Below are 26778 nucleotides of genomic sequence, written 5' to 3' on the forward strand. Positions count from 1 at the left end.
GAAGCTAGGGAAGAGAGCTGATCATCTGTTAATTACTTATTCTTCATTATCTACTTCTTTGATTTACGGAAAGAACCAATAGATTAGGCAAGGTATCGTGTGGTCGAAAGATCTGAAAGGTGTGTTAGGGCTGGAGATGAGTAGAGCATAGGGTGCCTGGTTTAAGGTTAGTGACAAGACAAAAGGGCCTCCTGCAGCTCTTCCTGCCAAATGCCGCTTACACCATTTTTATGTTGGAAGCATGAACATAGCCAGTGTAATAAGGTTGTATAACAAAATGACAGTAGGAGGAGATAGTCAAGATATGATTTGAAGAATGCCAAAACACATGCTACGTAGGGTATCGTGGAATTGTAGCCGTGGAAGATGAGAGTCTTAGTACAATGCTCATCTAAGAGTCTTTTCCTTCTCTACCCCAACAGGAAACAAGGTCAAAATCAAATCCTGGAAGGACCATGGGCTAGTCCTCACTGCTTTGCAATACACGTATTTCTTAATCATAGGTGGGGGCTTGTGGAGTGAAGGTGATGGAGAGTCCACGTTCTTTGAAACCCACGGAAAAAGTTGTGACTCTGACCCTGTACCTTTTACATTTATTTCTGTCCTCATCACACTGCACATCAATATACACGCTTACATATTTGACTCTCTTGGGTCTCTGAGTGCCCCTGAGTCAGGAATTTGTTCTGTATTTCCAGTGTTGGTTTTTTTGTTTATTTTTAGCACAGGGTCTCTGCATTGTCATAGGTCCTCAATGTGTTTGTTGAATTGAACTGCTTTATTTGGTTTGTTAGAGCTTTGAGTTGCGAATGACATACTTAGATGTTAATGTTTTTACTAGTATTTTCCTGTAACTTAAAGTCCTGCAGTTTCCCCAGATTTTCAGAGTTCCCCATAGTGAGTTCACATCACACTTAGATGTTTCAGGAAGACAGGAAGTAGCATTAAATTTAGTAGACTAATTCTGTCTATATAAAATTTCAAAGAGACTTTGAATCCCTTAAATCTAAGTGATTAACAGCTATTAAAAATGTCATGTCATAAATCTCTGTGCCTGTGATAGCATCTAATTGTGAAAAACCATCTGTTTAGGTAGCTATTTACAGTGTGACAAATAGCTTCCCTGTTGAAACCAGGAAACAACCAAAATTCAAAGACCAAAAAACCTATCCACACAGTCATTTTTTTTAATATCCTTATTGGAGTATAATTGATTTACAACGTTGTGTTAGTTTCTGCTGTATAACAAACTGAATCAGCTATATGCATATGTATATCTCCACATCCCCTCCCTCTTGCATCTCCCTCCCACCCTCCTTATCCCACCCCTCTAGGTGGTCACAAAGCACCAAGCTGATCTCCCTGTGCTATGCAGCTGCTTCCCACTGCTAGCTGTTTTACATTTGGTAGTGTATATAGGTCCATGCCACTCTCTCACTTCATCCCAGCTTACCCTTCCCCCTCCCCGTGTCCTCAAGTCCATTCTCTGCGTCTGCGTGTTTATTCCTGTCCTGCCCCTACGTTCATCAGAACAATTTTTTTTCTTAGATTCCATATATATGTGTTAGCATATGGTATTTGTGTTTCTCTTTCTGACTTACTTCACTCTGTACGACAGATTCTGGGTCCATCCACCTCACTACAAATATCTCAATTTCGTTTCTTTTTATGGCTGAGTAATATTCCCTTGTGTATATGTGCCACATCTTCTTTATCCATTCCTCTGTCGGTAGATACTTAGGTTGCTTCCATGTCCTGGCTACTGTAGATAGTGCTGCAATGAACATTGTGGTACATGTCTCCTTTTGTTCTTTTTTTTTTTTAACATCTTTATTGGAGTATAATTGCTTTACAATGGTGTGTTAGTTTCTGCTTTATAACAAAGTGAATCAGTTATACATATGTTCCCGTATCTCTTGCCTCTTGCGTCTCCCTCCCTCTCACCCTCCCTATCCCACCCCTCTAGGTGGTCACAAAGCACCGAGCTGGTCTCCCTGTGCTATGCGGCTGCTTCCCACTAGCTATCTATTTTCATGTCTCTTTTTGAATTATGATATTCTTAGGTTATATGCCCAGTATTGGGATTGCTGGGTCGTATGGTAGTTATATTTTTGGTTTCTTAAGGAACCTCCATACTGTTCTCCATACTGGCTCCATCAATTTACATTCTCACTAACAGTGCAAGAGAGTTCCCTTTTCTCCACACCCTCTCCAGCATTTACTGTTCGTAGATTTTTTGATGATGGCCATTCTGACTGGTGTGAGGTGATACCTCACTGTAGTTTTGATTTGCATTTCCCTAATAATTAGTGATGTTGAGCATCCTTTCGTGTGTTTGTTGGCAATCTGTATATCTTTGGAGAAATGTCTATTTAGGTCTTCTGCCCATTTTTGGATTGGGTTGTTTTTTTGATATTGAACTGCATGAGCTGCTTGTATATTTTGGACATTAATCCTTTGTCAGTTGCTTCATTTGCAAACATTTTCTCCCATTCTGAGGGTTGTCTTTTCGTCTTATTTATGTTTTCCTTTGCTGTGCAAAAGCTTTTAAGTTTCATTAGGTCCCATTTGTTTATTTTTGTTTCTATTTCTCTAGGAGGTGGGTCAAAAAGGATCTTGCTGTGATTTATGTCATAGAGTGTTCTGCCTGTGTTTTCCTCTAAGAGTATAATAGTGTCTGGCCTTACATTTAGGTCCTTAATGCATTTTGAGTTTATTTTTGTGTATGGTGTTAGGGAGTTCTAATTTCATTCTTTTACACGTAGCTGTCCAGTTTTCCCAGCACCACTTATTGAAGAGGCTGTCTTTTCTCCATTGTATATTCTTGCATCCTTTATCAAAGATAAGGTGACCATATGTGCGTGGGTTTATCTCTGGCTTTCTATCCTGTTCCATTGATCTATATTTCTGTTTTTGTGCCAGTACCATACTGTCTTGATTACTGACTTTGTAGTATAGTCTGAGGTCCAGGAGCCTGATTCCTCCAGCTCCATTTTTCTTTCTCAGGATTGCTTTGGCTATTTGGGGTCTTTTGTGTTTCCACACAAATTGTGAATTTTTTTGTTCTAGTTCTGTGAAAAATACCCTTCGTAGTTTGATAGGACTTTCATTGAATCTGTAGATTGCTTTGGGTTAGTATAGTCATTTTCACAATGTTGATTCTTCCAATCCAAGAACGTGGTGTATCTCTCCATCTGTTTGTATCATCTTTAATTTCTTTCATCAGTGTCATAGTGTTCTGCATACAGGTCTTTTGTCTCCTTAGGTAGCTTTATTCCTAGGTATTTTATTCTTTTTGTTGCAGTGGTAAATGGGAGTGTTTCCTTAATTTCTCTTCCAGATTTTTCATCATTAGTGTGTAGGAATGCAAGAGATTTCTGTGCATTAATTTTGTATCCTGCTACTTTACCAAATTCATTGATTAGCTCTGTAGTTTTCTGGTAGCATCTTTAGGATTCTCTATGTATAGTATCATGTCATCTGCAAACAGTGAAAGCTTTAATTCTTCTTTTCCAATTTGTATTCCTTTTATTTCTTCTTTTCTGATTGCTGTGGCTAAAACCTCCAAAACTATGTTGAATAATAGTGGTGAGAGTGGACAACCTTGCCTTGTTCCTGATCTTAGTGCACATGGTTTCAGTTTTTCACCATTGAGGATGATGTTGACTGTGGGTTTGTTATGTATGGCCTTTATTATGTTGACGTAAGTTACCTCTATGCCTGCTTTCTGGAGGGTTTTTATCATAAATGGGTGTTGAATTTTGTCGAAAGCTTTTTCTGCATCTATTGAGAGGATCATATGGTTTTTATTCTTCAATTTGTTAATATGGTGTATCACGTTGATTGATTTGCGTATATTGAAGAATCCTTGCATTTCTGGGATAAACCCCACTTGATCATGGTGTATGATCTTCTTAATGTGCTGTTGGATTCTGTTTGCTAGTATTTTGTTGAGGATTTTTGCATCTATGTTCATCAGTGATATTGGCCTATAGTTTTCATTTTTTGTGGCATCTTTGTCTGGTTTTGGTATCAGAGTGATGGTGGCCTCGTAGAATGAGTTTGGGAGTGTTCCTCCCTCTGCTATATTTTGGAAGAGTTTGAGAAGGATAGGTGTTAGCTCTTCTCTAAATGTTGGATAGAATTCACCTGTGAAGCCATCTGTTCCTGGGCTTTTGTTTGTTGGAAGATTTTTAATCACATTTGCAATTTCAGTGCTTGTGATTTGTCTGTTTATATTTTCTATTTCTTCCTGGTTCAGCCTTGGAAGGTTGTGCTTTTCTAAGAATTTGTCCATTTCTTCCAGGTTGTCCATTTTATTGGCATAGAGTTGCTTGTAGTAATCTCTCATGATCCTTTGTATTTCTGCAGTGTCAGTTGTTACTTGTCCTTTTTCATTTCTAATTCTGTTGATTAGAGTCTTCCCCGTTTTTTCTTGAGAAAAAAAGTGGTTTATCAACTTTGTTTACCTTCTCAGAGAACCAGCTTTTAGTTTTATTGATCTTTGCTATTGTTTTCTTCATTTCTTTTTCATTTATTTCTGATCTGATCTTTATGATTTCTTTCCTTCTGCTAACCTGGGTTTTTTTGGTTCTTTCTCTAATTGCTTTAGGTGTAAGGTTAGGTTGTTTGAGATGTTTCTTGTTTCTTGAGGTAGGATTGTATTGCTATAAACTTCTCTCTTAGAACTGCTTTTGCTGCATCCCATAGGTTTTGGGTTGTCGTGTTTTCATTGTCATTTGTTTCCGGCTATTTTTTGATTTCCTCTGTGATCTATTGGTTATTTAATAGTGTATTGTTTAGCCTCCATACGTTTTTATTGTTTGTTTGTTTTTTGCAGTACGCGGGCCTCTCACTGTTGTGGCCTCTCCCGTTGGAGAGCACAGGCTCCAGACGCGCAGGCTCAGCAGCCATGGCTCACGGGCCTAGCCGCTCCGCGGCATGTGGGATCCTCCCGGACCGGCGCAGGAACCTGCGTCCCCTGCATCGGCAGGAGGACTCTCAACCACTGCGCCACCAGGGAAGCCCCATTTTTGTTTTTAACAGATTTTTACCTGTAATTGATATCTAGTCTCAAAACGTTGTGATCAGAAAAGATACTTGATACGATTTCAATTTTCTTAAATTTACCAAGGTTTGATTTGTGACCCAAGATATGATCTATCCTGGAGGATGTTCCATGAGCACTTGAGGAGAAAGTGTAATCTGTTTTCTTTGGATAGATTGTCATTTTAATATCAATTAAGTCCATCTTGTTTAATGTGTCATTTAAAGTTTGTGTTTCCTTATTTATTTTCATTTTGGATGGTCTGTCCATTGGTGAAAGTGGTGTGTTAAAATTCCCTGCTATGATTGTGTTACTGTCGATTTCCCCTTTTATGGCTGTTAGCATTTGCCTTATGTATTGAGGTGCTCCTATGTTGGGTGCATAAATATTTACAATTGTTATATCTTCTTCTCGGATTGATCCCTTGATCATTATGTAGTGTCCTTCTTTGTCTCTTGTAATAGACTTTTTTTTTAAGTCTATTTTGTGTGATATGAGAATTGCTACTCCAGCTTTCTTTTGATTTCCGTTTGCATGGAATATCTTTTTCCATCCCCTCACTTTTAGTCTGTATGTGTCCCTAGGTCTGAAGTGGGTCTCTTGTAGACAGCATGTATGCGGGTCTTGTTTTTGTATCCGTTCAGCCAGTCTATGTCTTCTGGTTGGAGCATTTAATCCATTCTTTTACATTTAAGGTAATTATTGATATGTATGTTCCTATTACCATTTTTTTAATTGTTTTGGGTTTGTTTCTGTAGGGCTTTTCCTTCTCATGTTTCCTGCCTAGAGAAGTTCCTTTAGCATTTTTTGTAAAGCTGGTTTGATGGTGCTGAATTCTTTTAGCTTTTGCTTGTCTGTAAAGCTTTTGATTTCTCCTTTGAATCTGAATGAGATCCTTGCTGGGTAGAGTAATCTTAGTTGTAGATTTTTCCCTTTCATCACTTTAAATATGTACTGCCACTATCACTGGCTTGCACAATTTCTGCTGAAAGATCAGCTGTTAACCTTATGGGGATTCTCTTGTATGTTATTGTTTTTCTCTTGCTGCTTTTAATATTTTTTCTTTGTATTTAACTTTTGATAGTTTGATTAATACGTGTCTTGGTGTGTTTCTCCTTGGATTTATCCTGTATGGGACTCTCTGTGCTTCCTGGACTTGATTGACTATTTCCTTTCCCATGTTAGGGAAGTTTTCGACTATAATCTCTTCAAATATTTTCTCAGTCCCTTTCTGTTTCTCTTCTTCTTCTGGGAACCCCTATAATTCGAATATTGGTGCATTTAATGTTGTCCCAGAGGTCTCTGAGACTGTCCTCAATTCTTTTCATTCTTTTTTCTTTATGCTGCTCTGTGGCAGTTATTTCCACTCTTTTATCTTCCGGCTCACTTACCTGGTCTTCTGCCTCAGCTTTCTGCTGTTCAGTCCTTCTAGTGAATTTTTAAGTTCATTTACTGTGTTCTTCATCCTTGTTTGTTTGCTCTTTAGTTCTTCTAGGTCCTTGTTAAACATTTCTTGTATTTTCTCCATTCTATTTCCAAGATTTTGGATCATCTTTACTATCATTACTCTGAATTCTTTTTCACATAGACTGCCTATTTCCTCTTCATTTGTTTTGTCTGGTGGGTTTTTACCTTGCTCCTTCATCTGCTGTTTCTCTGTCTTCTCATTTTGCTTAACTTACTGTGTTTGGCATCTCCTTTTCGCAGGCTGCAAGTTCATAGTTCCTGTTGTTTTTGGTGTCTGTCCCCAGTGGCTAAAGTTGGTTCAGTGGGTTGTGTAGGCTTCCTGGTGGAGGGGACTAGTGCCTGTGTTCTGGTGGATGAGGCTGGGTCTTGTCTTTCTGGTGGGCAGGACCGCATTTGGTGGTGTGTTTGGGGGTGTCTGTGACCTGATAATGATTTTAGGCAGCTTCTCTGCTAATGGGTGGGATTGTGTTCCTGTGTTGCTAGTTGTTTGGCATGGGGTGTCCAGCACTGGAGCTTGCTGGTCGTTGAGTGGAACTCAGTCTTAGCATTTAGATGGAGATCTCTGGGAGAGCTCTCGCCGATTGGTACTACGTGGGGCCGGGAGGTCTCTGGTCCAATGTCCTGAACTCAGCTCTCCCACCTCAGAGGCTCAGGCCTGACACCCAGCTGGAGCACCAGGACCCTGTTAGCCACACAGCTTACATGTAAATGGGTTAAATCTGCAATCCAGAGGCACAGGGTAGCCGGCCTTCTGCTTTCTGCTCGGTCCTCCAGCTTGGCGTTGTCCTCTGGGCCTGGTCGATATGGAGAGCCTGCTTTGGATCCAGGTCCAGCTGCATTCCCTAGTGTCTAGAAGAAGCAGCCGACGCCCCCATCCTCCCCTATTCCCAGTTAAGATCCTGGAGTGCCCGAGGCTCCACCCCTCATGTCCACACAGTCATTTTTAAACCTGTTACAAAACATCCCTGCTTTCTCAAGGGAAGATTTTTAAAAATAAATTTATTTATTTATTTATTTTTATTTTTGGCTGCTTTGGGTCTTCATTGTTGTGCGCGGGCTTTCTCTAGTTGTGGCGAGCGGAGGCTACCTTTCATTGTGGTGCGTGGGCTTCTCATTGTGCTGTCTTCTCTTGTTGTGGAGCATGGGCTCTAGGCACGCGGGCTTCAGTAGTTGTGGCTCGTGGGCTCTGGAGCACAGGGTCCGTAGTTGTGGCGCATCGCCTTAGTTGCTCTGCGGCATGTGGGATCTTCCCGGACCAGTGCTCGAACCCATGTCTCCTGCATTGGCAGGCGGATTCTTAACCACTGTGCCAATAGGGAAGTCTTCAAAGGAAGACTTTTGAAATCAATTTTCTTGGATGGCATTCACTTAATTACAAAATTAGGCATCCTCATCAATCTCATTTTCCTCATCAAGGGTGCAAGGATATCCTGTTAGGTATGCATTTGTGATTTGAATGCAGAGGAAAGAAGCTTGTGATCTAGCTGGCTCCTGCAGTTGATCTGACCTCATAATAAATAATGCAGAGAGTTTAATAGCATATTCATTGTTGTAGTCCAAAGGCGGGTTGGAAAAGAATTTCCAGACACAAGGCAGAATGTAAAGAAGACAGAATTTATTAGAAGGAAGGGTCACTGCCAGAACAGCGGGCCAACTCCTAGTAGTCTGGGAGAGTTGAGCCCTAACATGTACTGTTGATTAGTTTTTATAGCCAGAAAACAAAGGAATGGTCCGAGGTGAAAATTTCGTTTACTGATTGGTCGAGGCACATATACCTTCCTTCTGTAGGGTGGGAGTGGGACTGGCCAGATGCCTTTCCTTATTTTGGACATGTCCTGTTGCCCAGGTGGGCTCAGGAATTTTGTAACCATTGCAACATGGTTGGGAGGGCGATTTAAGAGTCCGGTAAGGGGTGTTAATGCTGAAACTTTTTCAGGCAGGGTCATCCTTTGTGCTTGAAGCACCATGTCCTTAGAGCACCACATTCATGAAGATAATAACCACAATTGTTATGTTAGTGTTTTGTTATGTTAGTGATCTAACAATGAGTATATAGTGTGGTCATCCCACTGGGTAGAAAAGGATACCCTGGGGTTTTATTCTTGCCTCTTCCCTTACCAGCTGTTGCCCATAGGCAACTCCCTTAGCATCTCGGAGCCAAGTTTCCTTATTTGTGATGCAAGGTTGTTAGAAATTTGCATACAGGGTTGTGGTGGTGCTTAAATGAATTTGGGAAATCTTGTTATGAACTGTAAAGGGATATACAAATATAAAGAATCTTAATCGTAGACAGGCAGGTCATCTGGATTATAGATTATTCCTAGGAAATCTTTGTTAGCTTTTTTGGACATAATCAAGTACAGATACATCCAAGAATAATAATTTCACTCCCATGTCTAATACGATCTCTTAGCTTCCTACCTTATAACTCTGGTAGGGCTCCATTAATTTACTTGAACTTAAATATGTCGACTGGGGAAAAAAAAGCACAAGATAAAAGTTGAGAATTATGTTTTATTCAGCCGACTTTCTGAGGACTTAAGTCCCAGAGGCAGCCTATCAGATAGCTCTGAGGGACTGCTCCAAAGAGGTAAGGGAGGAGCCACGATATATGAGAGTTTTGCAACAAAAACCAGGTAGTTAGAACATCAAAAGAGCACTGTTAATTAAAGAAAACCAGACGTCTCAAGTTAATGAATTCAGCGCTTTTCTATGTATGGGAAGATGCAAGAGTCTGAGCTCATTGAAATCATTCCTTTGATATATACCTTATCCATGTACGGCCAGTCTGCTGTTCTTCTCATCCTGGATACCCTCAAGGTATACAGTTGGGAGTGGCTGCAGTGGCTGATGGCTTGATGGCTGTAACATCCTTTGTCTACTGATATGGCAGGTAACATTCTTTGTCCACAAATAATTAACATCAAAGCCATCTCTTGGGGAGGCTTAGGAGTCAGACAGAATTGTAACAGTTAGTTATAAGCTATTGGTTTAACACATTTCCAGGAATATAATGCACTTAGAATTTTACTGAGCACTATTTGGTTTTCCACAAAGCTTTTTTCTCAACCAAATTGTCTAAACTTTCAGGAGATAACATTTACAGACTTTAAATAATTCAGCTTAGGGATTGGTAGGCAGATAGTAATAAAAACACATGTTACTTTTAGAGTTTATAAAATGTTTGTCTCTCTGAATAAATATAGTGATGGTTATGTGATACATTGTCATGTAGGTCTTTAATTCATTTTGAGTTTATTTTTGTATATGCTGTGAGAAAATGTTCTAATTTCATTCTTTTACGTATAGCTGTCCAGTTTTCCCAGCACCATTTATTGAAGAGACTGTCTCTTCTCCATTGTATATTCTTGCCTCTGTTGTTGTAGATTAATTGACCATAAGTGCATGGGTCTATATATATACAATGGAACACTACTCAGCCATAAAAAAGAATGAAAATTTTCCATTTGCAGCAACATGGATGGACTTGGAGGGCATTATACCAAATGAAGTAAGTCAGAGAAAGACAAATACTGTATGATATCACTTATACATGGAATCTAAAAAATATAACAGACTAGTGAATATAACAGAAAAGAAGCAGACTCAGATACAGAAAACAAACTAGTGGTTACCAGTTGGGGGGTGGGGAGGGTAATATAGGGGTGGGCGAGTGGGTGTAATATAAGCTACAAGGATGTATTGTACAACACAGGAAATATAGCCAATATATTGTAATAACTGAATGGAGTGTAATAACTGTGAATGGAGTATAACCTTCAAAAATTGCATTAAAAAACAGGAATAATTATAGTACCCCCATGGGGTTGTTTTGAGAATTACATGAGATATATTAAACCGTGCAGGCTGTTTAAAAAAAAAAGCTCTCCTTAGACTATTAGCATCAGAATGACTTGGAGTGCAGTTCATATGGACTCTGGACCTCACCCTAGATCTACTGATGGAGATATCTTGGATCCTGGGCCTGGAAATCTGCATTTTAGATAGAACACTGGTTATTCTTAGGCACACTAAACTTTGAAAATTACTGGCTTTAGACTTTCAGACTCTTCTTCCTCCCATTACATGAGTTTTGATTTTGCTTCTATCTTAAGAACCATATTATATCTTGTAAACACCCACAGCCTTCTCGGAACTAGGCAGGACAGAATAACTAAAAACATAAATGTTCATTTGGAAATGATTATAAAAACCAAGACAGTCAGAGTAAAGAAACTTTCTGCCAATTGCACTGTAAGGGCTTCACATCAGCTCTTGCATTGAAGGAGGTAGGAAGGACTTGTGGCTGGGACGTGCTGGCTCATACTTGACCCCTTCTCTGTGGCAGGAGTGATGGTGTAGATGATATCAGAAGGCACTAGAAAGCCACAGATGTCATAGTTCACAGAGTGCAGGAGGCCATGTCTTGTGTGTGTGGGTGGGCAGGGACTGTTTTGTGTTACATCTCAGGCGTAACTCAGAGCCTAGCTCTTAGGACACAGTGGGAGGGAGGGAGGGAGGGTTAGTGCTGTTGATGGGCATCCAGAATCTAAACTTAAGCTATTGGTTTAAGTTGCTGAGAATTCTTAAATCGTTGGCTATGCCTATCCTAAAAATACACGTTTTAGAGCCAAATCTACGTGACTTTAAAATTTACCCTGTAACACTCCCCATACCACTGACTCTATTGAAAAGGAACGGGTTAAAATAGGACTAGCAGATTTTGGCGGAGAACCAAGATGCTCTTTGGTTTTCTTGAAATGCTTGTACTACCATTGCGCCTCTTTCTGGCATGCGGCATTCCCTCATACCTGAATCTCCGCATCTCTTTTAAACACCCAACACAGTTGACATTTGAGTCACAGGGAGACCATGTCTCATAATGAGTATAAGTTGGAAGACCCCAACCCAGGGATGACAAATCCTTCTGAGATCTATGACCAGGGCAGACACTGCTAATTGGTTGCAGATTCCTTTTTCCCTTGGAGTCTGATGCAGCTGTAGAGTCCCATGGCAGTGCTTCAGTAAACTGCTACCAACTAGTTGATACAGAAGAAGAATTCTATTTGCCATGGTGACCAACCTCTCCAGTTTCTGTCAGAAGTAACCTCTCCTTCTCCTTTAATTCTTTTTTAAAATAGGTTTTTATTAATTATGGAATAGATATAAAATATTCATAAAGTGTACGTAAGATCTATAAAGGATCACACAACCTCAAACACCTGTTTATACACCATCCAGCTTAAACGAAAGAAGGTGAGCATTGTCTCTGAGTGCTCCTGTGGTCTCTCCCCGATCCTATTTTCTTCTCTCCGCATTAGAGGCAACCACTCTCCTAAATTTGGGATTTCTCATTGTCCTGTCTTATTTTATAGTTTTGCTCTGCATTTGTATTCTTAAACAATATAGTTTATATTTTTGAACTTTATGTAAGCAGCATCATACAGTATATTAAGACTTTCTCACTTCAGGGTAAATCGGATGAGATTCATCCACGTTGTAGCCAAGTGTAATTCACTCCTGCTATGTAGTATTCCAGTGTATTAATCTACCCAACACACTGATGCGTTCCACCATTTATGGACACTTCCGTAATTCCAGTTTGGGGCTACTAAAAACAACTGTGCTGTGAATTATCTTGCATGTCTTTAGGTTCAAGAGTTTCTCTAGGGTTATACCTAGAGAAGTAGAATTGCTGGGCCATAGGGTATGAACCTGCTCAGTTGTATTAAAGGCCAAATTGATTTCCACATTGGTTGTATCAATTTACTCTTCCACCATCAGTACATTATAATTTAAATGACACTCATGATGATGATGACGACGGATAGCTAACTCACGTAGTATTAACTGTGTGCCTGGCAGAAGTCTAAGCACTTGACATATATAAACTCAATTCCCACAACAATCCTGAGTGTCCTAGTTCTACATCCTTGCTGATGTCTGAAATTGTCTAACTTTTATGGTTTGCTATACTGATAGATGTGACCTGGTACCTTATGGTTGTACTATGTGTTTCTGTTGCTAATGAGGTTGAACATTTCTTCCTATGTCTGGAGTGCCTGTTCAAGTCCTTCCCCGGTATTTGTTTTTTTGTGTTTTTTTTTTGGCTGCGCCATGAGGCATGCAGGATCTTAGTTCCCAGACCGGGGTTTGAACTCGTGCCCCCTGCAGTGTAAGCAAGGAGTCTTAACCACTAGACTGCCAGGGAAGTCCCCTTCCCCCATATTTGAATTGGGTTATTTGTCTTTAAGTCATAATAAATTTCTGATTTTTTCTATCTTTTGTTATAATTTGTGTCCTGTCTTATTCCTTTCATTAGACTGTAAGCTTCTTAAGGGACTGACAATGACTTGCATGTTTGTTTATATAGAGCCAAACATTATTTATTTTTTACTGAAGTATAGTTGATTTACAGTGTTGTGTTAGTTTCTGATGTACAGCAATGTGATTGTTACACACATATATTCTTTTTCATATTAATTGAACCTGGTCATTGTACAAGACGATCTAGTTACCTATTTATTTTTGAAAGTTTGTACCCTTTTACCAACCTCTTCCTATTCTCCCCTACCCACCCCCCCCAACCCCAGCAAGCAGTTTTCTACTGTTAGAAAAGTGATGCCATGTGGGATTTGTCTTGTCTGTCTTATTTCACTTAAGTAATGCTCTCAAGGTCCATCCATGTTGTTGCAAATGGCAGGATGTCCTTTCTTATGGATGCATAACATTCCACTGTGTATATATGTATATACCACATCTTCTTTTTTTAAAAATTTATTTATTTAACTTATTTTTTTGGTTGCGTTGGATCCTCATTGCTGCGCGTGGGCTCTCTATAGTTGCGGAGAGTGGGGACTACTCTTCCTTGTGGTGCACGGGCTTCTCATTGCGGTGGCTTCTCTTGTTGTGGAGCGCGGGCTCTAGGTGCACGGGCTTCAGTAATTGTGGCACATGGGCTCAGTAGTTGTGGCTCGTGGGCTCTAGAGTGCAGGCTCAGTAGTTGTGGCGCATGGGCTTAGCTGCTCCGGGGCATCTAAGTGGGATCTTCCCGGACCAGGGCTCGAACCTGTGTCCCCTGCATTGGCAGGTGGATTCTTAACCACTGTGCCACCAGGGAACCCCTACCACATCTTCTTTATCCATTCATCCATTCATGGACACTTAGGTTGTTTCCATATCTTGATGTGACATTGTGACTTATAATATATATTTGGTCCTCATCCCCATTTCTGGCACAAAGCTCCTAAAACTTGGTTATTTCCTAAGTGATGAGAGTGATCAACATGTCTTTTGGAAAGCACCTAAGGATGGGGGTTGGTTGCCAGAGGAGCCAATCACGTGATTAGAGGGTTGGAACTTTCAGTCTCCTCTCTCCCCATCCACCTCCAAGGGGGAGAGAGGAGATGAAGGGTGAGTCGATTGCCAATGGCCAATGACTTAATCAGTCATACCTATGTAATGCAGACTCCATAAAAACTAGAAAGGACAGGGTTCAGAGAGCTTCCATGTTGGTGAACAGGTCGAGGTGCTAGGAGAATGGCATGCCTGGAGAGGGTGTGGAAGCTCCATGCCCTTTCCTCACTCCTTGCCCTGTGCATCTTTTCCCTCTAGCTGTTATAGAGTTGTATCCTTATAAACGAGTGATCTAGTAAGTAAAATGTTTGAGTTCTGTGAGCTGTTCTAGTGAAGTAATCAAAGCCAAGGAGGGCATCATTAGAACCTCTGACTGGTAGGCAGTTGGTCAGAAGCACAGGTGACAACTTGGGCTCTCAGTTGGCATCTGAAATGGAGGGCAGTCTCGTGGGACTGAGTCCTTTACCTGTGGGAACCTGATTCTATCTCCCAGTAGATAGAATCAAAATTGAATTGAGTGGTACATATATACAATGGAATATTACTCAGCCTTAAAAAGGAACGAAATTGGGTTATTTGTAGAGATGTGGATGGACCTAGAGACTGTCATACAGAGTGAAGTAAGTCAGAAGGAGAAAAGCAAATATCGTATATTAATGCATATATGTGGAATCTAGAAAAATGGTACAGATGAACTGGTCTGCAGGGCAGAAACAGAGACACAGATGTAGAGAACTAAAAGTATGGACACCAAGCGGGGAAAGTGGGGGAGGGTTGTTGGTGGTGGGTTGAATTGGGAGATTGGGATTGACATATATACACTAATATGTATAAAATAGATAACTAATAAGAACCTGCTGTATAAAAAATAAAATTCAAAAAATAATTGAATCGAATTGAATTCTCAAACACCCCGCTTGTGTCTGAGAATTGTGTTTTTAATTAAAAAATTTTAATTTAAATTCTTATTTTGTATTGGAGTATAGTTGACCAACAATGTTGTGTTGGTTTCAGGTTTATTGGTGTGGGGAAGCCTCCACACACACACATTGGAATTGGGTCCAAGAACCTCTTCACTTGACTATTGTGAATAATGCTGCAGTGAACAGAAGAGCGCAGATTCCTCTTTGGTATCTTATTTTCATTTCCTTTGGATATATACCCAGATTGCTGATCATATGGCAGTTCTAGTTTTAATTTTCTAAGGAACCTCCATACTGTTTTCCATAGTGGCTGCACCAACTTGCATTCCCACCAATAGTATACAAGGTTTCCTTTTCTCCACATCCTGGCCAACTCTTGTCTTTTTATTGATAGCTGTTCTAACAGGTGTGAGGTGATATCTCATTGTGGTTTTGATTTGCATTTCCCTGATTAGTGATGTTGAATACCTTTTCATGTATCTGTTAGCCATTTGTATGTCTTCTTTGGATAAGTGTCTATTCAGTTCCTCTTGCCCATTTTTTAAAAAAATTTATTATTTTTATTTTTGGCTGCGTTGGATCTTTGTTGCTGTGCGTGGGCTTCTCACTGCAGTGGCTTCTCTTGTTGTGGAGCACGGGCTGTAGGCACGTGGGCTTCAGTAGTTGTGGCTCACGAGCTCTGGAGCGCAAGCTCAGTAGTTGTGGTGCACGGGCTTAGTTGCTCCACGGCATGTGGGATCTTCCCGGGCCAGGGCTCGAACCCGTGCCCCTGCATTGGCAGGCGGATTCTTAACCACTGCGCCACCAGGGAAGCCCCCTCTTGCCCATTTTTAAATTGGGATATTGGGGTTTTTTTGCTATTGAGTTGTATGAGTTCTTCATGTATTTTTGACTATTAACCCCTTATCAAATACATGACTTGCAAATATTTTCTCCCATTCAGTAGGTGGCCTTTTCATTTTGTTGATGGTTTCCTTTGCTGTGCAGAAGCTTTTTAGTTTGATGTAGTCCCACTTGTTTGTTTTTGTTGCCTTTGCTTTTGGTGTCCACAGGATTATTTATTGAGTGAAATAGAGAGCCAATCTTGCTTTATAGAAAGGTAATCTTGCCCTCTAACCCAGCCCTAGACATATTCCCTCAGAGGTTAACTGAACACCCACCAGGGATATTGCAAAAGGAATTTCTCCATTGGGAGGAGGTTGGACTATATTAAGTTTCTTCCAACTCCAAAATTTCTCAATCTCTGAAAATCTTTGAGCTATCCAGGAAATTTCCTTTTGTATCCTGCCTCTAAGCCTTGACCAACCAGCTTCCCTGGATCCCTTGGTCACTTAAAAAAAACCAAACAAACCCTAACTTTATCATGAAATATAACAGATATGCAGACAAGTGCATAAAACATAAAAGTACACTAAAATGAATAATTATATAGCACCCAAATCACTCAGTTTTTAAATATCCTCTTTTGTGATACCACATAGATCAGCCCCCCTTAGAGACTCAGCCCCTTGGTATGATCGAGAGAGGGTTGGCAGACTGGCCTGTGGACGACATACGGCCCGCTGCCTGGTTCTATAAACTCTTAATGGAACAGTCATGCTTATCTGTTTCCATATTGGCTACGGCTGCTTTCATGCTACCACAGCAGAGTTGAGTAGTTGCAACAGAAACTATATGGCCTGAAGAGTTGAAAATATTTATTCTCTGGCCCTTTATAGAAGAAATCTGCTAAACCCGTTCTAGAGTCTGGCTTGGAAAAACATAACTGCCTCTATGTCCTGTGTGGTTTAATCCTCTCAATAAAACTAGTCTAGTGAATCTTTGTTTGAGAAAAGGAAGTTAAATAATTATAACGTTCAAAAATATTAAACTCTAGGATCTCTTTGAATGAAATCTTAAGAATAGCCCGAAACTAAACCCAAAGCAAATTATGTCTAACTTTTGACCTCCTTAAGTGAGTGCTGAATTGCATCAATAACATTCTGTAACAGAGACTGGAGCAACCTAATAATTTTTTAGGTCACAGGGTGCAACTAATTGAATAGGAAAAGAGACCAACATCTTGATTATGTCCCTGAAGAAGGTAACAACTGAGTGTTTTGATTAACGTATTCCTTAGTGAGTAGAGGTTAAACATCCCAACATATGAAAAGACTTAGTAGGAAATAGAGCACACATCACTCTGTAACTGACATTTGGGAAGTGCATATGTACGCTGCACCACCTGTACCGCTGCCTTCCCTGTAGCAAAACCAATTTAGTTTTCTTTGGACAATCTCATAAATGAAAATAAAAAGTAGGGAATAACGTAACTGCCTAGGGGAATTGCAGTTGAAGACAAATGATTGTATAGAGTTCATTTTGAAAATCCAGTGTAATCTCTCCTCCAAGCTGTGTTTCAGTCTAAACGTCTCCAGGAGTGGGGCAGGGGTTACCTTTTATTGTGCTTTTTTTTTTTTTTTTTTTTTTTTTTTGCAGTACGCGGGCCTCTCACTGCCGTGGCCTCTCCCGTTGCGGAGCACAGGCTCCGGACGCGCAGGCTCAGCGGCCATGGCTCACGGGCCCAGCCGCTCCACGGCATGTGGGATCCTCCCGGACCGGGGCATGAACCCGTGTCCCCTGCATCGGCAGGCGGACTGCCAACCACTGCGCCACCAGACAAGCCCTGTTGTGCTTCTCTGAGGCAAAGAGTGAGTTGTAATCTGAGAAAGAGACAATTCAAAGCCTGATGACATCACCGTCTTCCTCGTTACCCCTCTTAATTTAAAAAATTGTATATAAAAACACCTTGCTTTTCAAATTTGCATTTAAAGAATGTTTGTTTAGGGCTGTCTGAGTGAAAGACTGAACACATTAAAATAGCAGTCTTTCAAATATATAGAGAAGTATTTTTCCTTCCTCAAAGGAGTGATTGCTGGAAGTGAAGCTCCTTGGAAATGTATTCCTTAAAAATGAGGTGTAGAATGTGCAGGTGAGTTTGAGATCAGGAGACAGGAAACTCAAAGTGAAACCCTCTCGTTTAAGACAAGATTGATCCATGTGCGTGTGGATGCCTCTCTTTTATTATTAGTTCCTGTATTTCCTTTATCAAAGTAGGGTACAAATGATACTTGGCAGTGGTTGGGAGTTCAGTGTTTGTCATCAAACAGATCTGGGCTGGATTCCTAGATCCAGCCAATCATAATTATGTGACTTTGGGGGAATTGTCAGTCCTCTTAAGAATTTCAGTTACCTCACCTGAAAAGTGAAAATAATACTGATCCCCACCATAGTGTTGATTTAAGTATTAAACAAAATAATACATGTAAAGGTCTCAACATAGTGCCTGGAATATAGTAAAGGAGTGAGAAAATGATGCTCATGTGCTTGTTAGTGACTGCGTGACTGCTCCAGGGCTGGGGCTGCTAACAACTAGTATAGATTTTTTTCTGATTGCATTCTGACATTTGGGCTTTTTGCTTGTTAAGGAAAAAAAATGAATGGCTTTCTCCCAGCTGTGTTTTTAGACATCTTTATAATCTGTACTGTAAGCACAGACTTTTCTTACCAATTGATGAATCCAGGCAGCACTGAGGAAAGGAGCCAGAAGCTTAAATGATGATAATAGTTAACACTTACTGAGTGCTTACTATATGCCAGATGCTATTCAGTCATGGATTGGTTCCCTTAATCTTCATAAAACCTTATAAGGTAGCAGTACGGTGCCCATTGTACAGTAGGGTAAGTGGAGACACTGAGAGTTAAGTAACGTGTTTAGGTTACACAGCCAGGAATGGGTAGACCCAGGACCCCCAAGCCTGTTCTGGGCATGTCCTTGTGTCCTGGGTGCTCAGATTTCCCAGCCTGTTCTTGGCAGTGAGTAGAGCGGTGGCTGGAGTTCAGGTGGTCAGAAGCAACTCCTGAGAGCCCTCTACAGCGACCCAGACCCACCCCAGAGCTCCTAGAAGTTAACGGTTTGGTTCAAAATCACCCCAGGGACTTCCGGCACCAGAAATGACCCAGGGCCCTGCCTGCCTGGGAAGATGGGGCCTTGCCACTTTAGTTTACTTTTCTTTCTAGACTTTTCACTGCAAGCGTTGAGGGGAACAGGCTCTAGTATAATTGGTGGACCGTGTTTGGACAAGGAGACTTTTAATGTGAAGGGGCATTTTGAATTTGACATAAAAATACTGGTAGCCTTTAAGAGCTGGTTCTAAGAATTAAGTTTAAAAAAAAAATTCCCGTCATCTTCAGGGCCACCTACTGGTCACTGGACTTTTTGCCTTTATTTCTTTTACAAATACTAATCAAAAAATGAAAAGTGAATGTCTTTTCAAGTAATTCCTGGCCCTTTCTTTTGGAGGCAACATTTTTTTTTGCAGACTACATTTAAGGACTAGTTGGGGATGAAAGGAAGATGAGCAAGAATGATAAAATATGAGAGGAATATCCAGGTAGTAGTATTTAAGCTAATCCTCTGGGGACACTGCTTACCAAATGGCTTAGATGGAACACGCAGATGTTCAATCCAGTTTTAGAGCTCTAAGGCACCTGAAAGACCTCTTTTTTTTTTTTTTGGCGGTACGCAGGCCTCTCACTGTTGTGGCCTCTCCTGTTGCGGAGCACAGGCTCCGGACGCGCAGGCTCAGCGGCCATGGCTCATGGGCCCAGCCGCTCCGTGGCATGTGGGATCTTCCCGGACTGGGGCACGAACCCGTGTCCCCTGCATTGGCAGGCGGACTCTCAACCACTGCGCCACCAGGGAAGCCCTAGTCACCACTTTTGCAGGTAAAGAAACAATTTAGTGACAAAACTAGGACTAGAAACTAGGTCTCCTGATTTCTATGTCCCTATTTATATTTTGAACTGACTGCTGGGAAGAACAAAAAGCTATAAGAAAGAGGCAGCTCCCAGAATACTCCTAGGCTGGCAGATGCAGCCCTAACCTTCAGTTTCCCTAATGTTTGGGTTGTTCTAAAAAGGGATTCTGTAAGTTAGACTTTTTCTAAACATTATGTGGGAAAAGGAAAAAATTGCCTCTGTTGCATATAAAATTTGGCAATAAACAGTGCCACTGTTTTGTTAGGTTTTTTCTTGGAATTCACATTTATAAATTTGAACCTATCTTTCCAGTTCCTCCTAAAAAACAAATTTTAGCATCTGTAAAGATTATTTTCCAACCTTTCACTCATACTAATATCCCCCATTCAGCAGTTGCGATTCACTGTCTTGGTATTCACTTATGATCAGGAATGTTCTTGCACTGTCATCACATTGTGAGGTTTCCTCACTGATTTTAGAAGACAGTGCTTAAAATTTTTGAAAATGTCCTTTTCCTCCTTCTTTGCCACAGCAAGGAGTTTTGACGGATGACGGTGAATGTGTGCTTGAGTTTTCTCAAGTCTTAAAGGGCTTGAAGGCAACGTGAATCGGTAAGGTAGATGAGTGTAATTTAACCCACTTAAATACAAAATAAAGATTATAGTACCTTAGTTCTAGAATATTTAGTGTTGTCTTCTGTCACAGGGAGGAATCAAACAGAAAAATCCCAGTCATTTGAGGTCCAAAAAAGGCAACTTCCATAAGCTGCCTTTCCTGATCTATTTTGGGACTGCCTCTTCTGTTGGACTGCATGGTGTGTTGGAAAGAACAGCAAACAAAGTCAGAAGGTCCAAGTTCATGGGCTGACTCTGCTTCCACCCTGTTAGGTTTCGGGCAGGTAACTTTACCTCTACAGCCTAAAGTTCTCTTATTTGTAAACTTGGATTATGGCTTAGACCAGTGTTTGTCAACACTGGCTGTGCATTCTAATCAGTTGGAGAGCTTTTGTTTCCTGGCCACTTAATTATAAAAGTCTTAAAACATACAGAAATGTAGCAAGAATTTTCACCCACCACCCATTAACACATCTGTTTGTCCATTAGTTGGGGAGCCTTTAAGATACACACACACACACACACACACTCATACCTGTTGAAGGATAAATCCCACTGGGGTTAGGGAAGGTGAAGAAGGGAGATTCCTCTTCTTACTTTATATTCTTGGGGTGTTTGAGATTCTAACAGCGAACATGTGACTGCTGCTGCTATTACTAAAACCCACCATAACAAAATAAACGCATATACATATTCTGGGACTCCAACCTCCAGAGAGTATGATACAGCAGGTCTGGGGTGGGGCTTTGGTATCTATAATTTTTTTTTTTGAAGTGTAGCCAGGATTGAAAACACAAGACTACAGTCTCTGAAGTACCTCTGAGGTTTAATAATCTTGAGTGCATGAACTCTCCTTCATTGTCAATCTGGAAATTCCTCTCTTTCGTAGACTGCTTCCAGCTTCTTCCAGATTGGTTCTGGATTCTTCCTGGTTCACATAGGCATGCAGCTGAGTACTGCTCGTGGCATAAGAATGAGCTCCCCGCCAGCAGAAGGAGTATCCCTGTGTAGGTGGAGAAAACTCCAGTTTCATGCAAGGCAGCCTGGCTTCATTGCAGCAACTTCTCTTTCCTTCTTGATTCTACTGTGGCAGCAGTTTCAGACCTCAGTTCTTAAGCAATTAAAACCACCTCCTTTGCTTCTTTCTCTGTAGACAGTAACCTGGTTTGCTGTGATGGAGACCCTTACCAGCCACTGTTCTCGGTGGCGCTCCATCACATTGCATTGGCTCGGTTCAGAAGCTGTCTCCAGGGAAACTTCTCTAACCCTCATTGGGGCTCGGTTTGCCGTGCTCCCCACATCCTGGCCCTTCCTCTTTGGAGGTACTTTTCTCACTCATGTTGCAACTGGCCATTGTGCTTCTGTCTTCCCCACCGTGTTGTCTTATGTATCTGTATCTTTGTTTCCCCCGTGGTGGCATGCAGTAGGTGCTTGACATGTAGGTTCTAGACCTCTAGAACCTCCATATCTAGATGTCTAGAACCTTCCATATCTGTGATCCATGTTCATATAAGTTTTTTGATATCCTTGATGGGACTTTTGCGCTCCCCAAAAGTATTTGTATTTGCAGCCATTTAAACATTAATATTAAAGTTATAAGTGCAAAAACCTAGTTTTTCCTTAAACTTTTAAGTTTAACTCACAAACCTTATTATTCAGTTCTAAATTTAAAAATTTTAATAACTTATAAGGAATCTGTTGGTTACAGTTTGGCCTCATTTAGCTAATGAAATTATCCTAAACATTTTAATGCATTAATAATTTTAATATCCTGTTTTCTATAAGACCTCATTTGCCTGCCTAACAAAATTTTCTTAATTCTTATAAATCTAATAAATATGTATAAACCTGGTGAAACTTAAGTTCTCCTAAACATTCCAGTACTGTAACAAACTTAGCGAATGTTCTACCATACCTTTTTAACTTGACATCACAAGTCTCAGTTACTCAATCACATAATTTACATTGGAATCACGATGCTTGCTAGCTAACGTGTCACACTCCTTAACAAAATAAACACTTTAAACATCAGACTTAAAAATATTGGACATATTTGATTTATGACTTATTTCCATGTCTTTCTAAGCTTAGGCTTAACAGATGTTTACCCACCAAGGAAGTCATTCTACCATCAATCATTCTGTTAGTTCTTGAGGTCAAGAGGTATGGATGTTCAGGTTGATTTTATTTTTCTTCCCTCAAACTGTGAGGGACACATGGACCTCTTCTCCATTGTTGCTGTGCCAGTAAGGTCTCCAAAAACACATGTTCACATGGAATAATTTTAGAGTCCCCATCCTCTGCGTTTTGGTTTGACCTTCCCTAGTCTAACTTAGGTCCGCACTCATCCACCTGGGTTGCTTCACTACTACCCTGGATTTAACTCATTACTGCTTGATAGTCTATTTTCCTGGTCACAACATTTGTAGATATCTAATATCTGATTGTACTCTGTGAATTTCTAAAATTCTGCTGATACAGTCTTTAATTCTAATGACAGTAATTGTTTTGCCCAGAGGGACCCCTTATCTTATCGCCTACCATTGGTGTATGTTTTGAAAGATTATGATTAAAGGCAGCATTCAAAAAATGATAATTAGCGATCCCTTTCTTTTGGCTAACCCAAGACAAATTTAACTTCTTCTCTGAGCTTCCTGTCTGCATAAGATAATCCATGTTACAAAATGGGCTGATAGAATTCCAGTGAAAAGGAAAGAAATCATTTGTTTGTGTTCAGACTGGTCAGCACAAATGTGTAATATCTGTTAGACTTGCTGGCATACTGGAAGTCTTTCCTCAGATCCCCATGGCTTCTTTCGTAGGTATCAGGTTGGGGACCACAACTCAATCTTATCATTTGTCTGTCTTTTCTCCTTTCTTGACCGCTGGCTCATCCATTCTTTCCATCTTTGGGGGACCTTTCTTCCTGCATCATTGCCTTTATTACTTCCTACATCTCTGATTTCCACATTTCACTGTTCTCTTCTCTTTGGCCCATAAGCATCTTGTTTATGTTAAACTCATGATTGACTTTGTTTCTCCCTCTTACAATGGTCTTCCCTCCATCCTCCCAATTACCATCAAACTTTTTCAGTGTGGCTGATAGAAAGTACCTGTCCTTTCACTCAAAAAAATTATTGGCGTATAGTTACTTTACAATGTTGTGTTAGTTTCTGCTGTATAGAAAAGTGAATCAGTTACATGTATACATATATCCCCTCTTTTAGATTTCCTTCCCATTTAGGTCACCACAGAGCATTGAGTAGAGTTCCCTGTGCTATACAGCAGGTTCTTATTAGTTATCTATTTTATACATAGTAGTGTATATATGTCAATCCCAGTCTCCCAATTCATCCCACCCTCCCCTTCCTCCCCTTGGTATCCATAGTTTATTCACTACATCTGTGTCTCTATTTCTACTTTGCAAATAAGTTCGTCTATACCATTTCTGTAGATTCCACATCAAGCAATATTATATGATGTTCGTTTTTCTCTTTCTGACTTTACTCTGTATGACAGTCTCTAGGTCTATCCACATCTCTGCAAATGACACTATTTTGTTCCTTTTTATGGCTGAGTAATATTCTATTGTATATATGTACCACATCTTTATCCATTTATCTGTCGATGGACATTTAGGTTGCTTCCATGACCTGGCTATTGTAAATAGTGCTGCAATGAAAATTTGGGTGCATGTGTCTTTTTGAATTATGGTTTTCTCTGGGTATATGCCCAGGAGTAGAATTTCTGGATCATATGGTAGTTCTAGTTTTAGTTTTTTAAGGAACCTCCATACTGTTCTCCATAGAGGCTGTATCAATTAACATTCCCACCAAAAGTGCAAGAGGGTTCCCTTTTCTCCACATCTTCCCCAGCATTTATTGTTTGTAGATTTTGTGAAGATGGCCATTCTGACCTGTGTGAGGTGATATCTCATTATAGTTTTTTTTGTGTGTGTGTGTGTGGTACACGGGCCCCTCACTCTTGTGGCCTCTCCCGTTGCAGAGCACAGGCTCCGGACGCGCAGGCTCAGCAGCCATGGCTCACGGGCCCAGCCGCTCCACGGCATGTGGGAACTTCCCAGACTGGGGCACGAACCCGTGTCCCCTGCATTGGCAGGCGGACTCAACCACTGTGCCACCAGGGAAGTCCTCATTGTAGTTTTGATTTGCATTTCTCTAATAATTAGTGATGTTGATAATTAGTGATGTTGATCATATTTTCTTGTGTTTGTTGGCCATCTGTATGTCTTCTTTGGAGAAATGTCTATTTAGGTCTTCTGCCCATTTTTGGATTGGGTTCTTTTGATAATTGAGCTGCATGTGCTGTTTATATATTTTGGAGATTAATCCCTTGTCAGTTGCTTCGTTTGCAAATATTTTCTCTCATTCTGAGGATTATCTTTTTGTCTTGTTTATGGTTTCCTTTGCTGTGCTAAAGCTTTTAAGTTTCATTAGGTCCCATTGGTTTATTTTTGTTCTTATTTTCATTACTCTAGGAGGTGGGTCAAAAGAAATCTTGCTGTGATTTATGTCATAGAGTGTTCTGCCTATGTTTTCTCTAAGAGTTTTATAGTGTCCGGCCTTACATTTAGGTCTTTAATCCATTTTGAGTTTATTTTTGTGTATAGTTTTAGGGAGTGTTCTAATTTCATTCTTTTACATGTAGCTGTCCAGTTTTCCGAGCACCACTTACTGAAGAGACTGTCTTTTCTCCATTGTATATCCTTGCCTCCTTTGTCATAGATTAGGTGACCATAGGTGCGTGGGTTTATTTCTGGGCTTTCTATCCTGTTTCATTGATCTATATTTCTGTTTTTGTGCCAGTACCATACTGTCTTGATTACTGTAGCTCTGTAGTATAGTGTGAAGTTGGGAAAGCTCATTCTATGTGGCCCCCCATCACCCTGATACCAAAACCAGACAAATATATCACAAAAAAAGAAAATCACAGGCCAACATCACTGATGAACATAGATGCAAAAATCCTCGACAAAATACTAGCAAACAGAATCCAACAACACATTAAAAGGATCATACACCATGATCAAGTGGGGTTTATCCCAGGGACGCAAGGATTCTTCAATATATGCAAATCAGTCAATGTGATACAACATATTAACAAATTGAAGGAGAAAAACCATATGATCATCTCAATAGATGCAGAAAAAGCTTTTGACAAAATTCAACACCCATTTATGATAAAAACTCTCCAGAAAGTGGGCATAGAGGGAATCTACCTCAACATAATAAAGGCCATATATGACAGACACGCAGCAAACATCATTCTCAGTGGTGAAAAACTGAAACCATTTCCTCTAAGATCAGGAACAAGACAAGGATGTCCACTCTTGCCACTATTACTCAACATAGCTTTGGAAGTCCTAGCCATGGAAATCATAAGAAAAAGAAATAAAAGGAATCCAAATTGGCAAAGAAGAAGTAAAACTGTTACTGTTTGCAGATGCCATGATACTATACATGGAAAATCCTAAAGAGGCCACCAGAAAACTACTAGAGCTAATCAATGAATTTGGTAAAGTTGCAGGTTACAAAATTAATGCACAGAAATCTCTTGCATTGCTATACACTAACAATGAAAGATCAGAAAGAGAAATTAAAGAAACACTCCCATTTACCATTGCAACAAAAAGAATAAAATACCTAGGAATAAACCAACCTAAGGAGACAAAAGACCTGTATGCAGAAAAATATAAGACACTGATGAAAGAAATCAAAGATGACACAGACAGATGGAGAGACATACCATGTTCTTGGATTGGGAGAATCAACACTGTGAAAATGACTATACTACCCAAAGCCATCTACAGATTCAATGCAATCCCTATCAAATTACCAATGGCATTTTTCACAGAATTAGAACAAAAAATTTTACAGTTTGTATGGAAGCACAAAAGACCCAAATAGCCAAAGCAATCTTTCCCCTTTTACTACAAAAAAATATAGCTTCTGTAGCTCTCCCCTACTTTGTCCTATCCAAGATCAGCTGCTTATAGTTAAAGACCATGGATTCATCCTGGCATTTTCTAGTCTGGCCCTCCTTTTTTTTTTAAATCTTCTATTTGGCTTTTATGTCATAGCATTTCTCTGCTTCTCTTTCCTCTCTGCCCAGTCTGTAGTCACTTTCTCGAGTCACTTTCTCTCCTAGAGGCTGGGGTGCCTGAAGAGCATAGGTTTCGGAGTCAGGCAGATCTGGGTTTGGGCCTCAGCTCTGTCATCACCAGCTGTGTGACTTTAAGCAGTGCTCATCTTTGCTGAGCTTCAGTTTTCGCATCTGTAAAATGGGGACAATATACCTCACTTATAAATCGTTGCAAGTATTAAAAGGACGATGTGTATGTCGTGTATACTATGGTGACTGATATTTTGGACACTCTTCACTTTGTAGTTATAATGTGGATGGTACCCAAGGTTTGCTGAGGCATCCTCTTTTCCTGTGAAGCAGTTAGTTCTCATTCTGTGCAGCGACTCCCACATTTATGTCAAACTCATCCCAACCTCTAGACTCCTATTTCCACCAATCTGCTAATCATCTTCACCGTGATCCCCAC

General features: G+C 40.3%; 1 protein-coding gene across 1 annotated transcript in view; it reads left to right on the plus strand.

Annotated features, from left to right (window-relative positions):
- ANO4 (anoctamin 4) overlaps positions 1-26778 on the plus strand; it is a gene marked incomplete at both ends in the record, with an annotated part of 446527 nt that overhangs the window by 49200 nt on the left and 370549 nt on the right. The window lies entirely within an intron of this gene.

The sequence above is a fragment of the Grampus griseus genome, assembly GCF_964374135.1.
Source record: "Grampus griseus genome assembly, chromosome: 11".
NCBI lineage: Eukaryota > Metazoa > Chordata > Mammalia > Artiodactyla > Delphinidae > Grampus > Grampus griseus.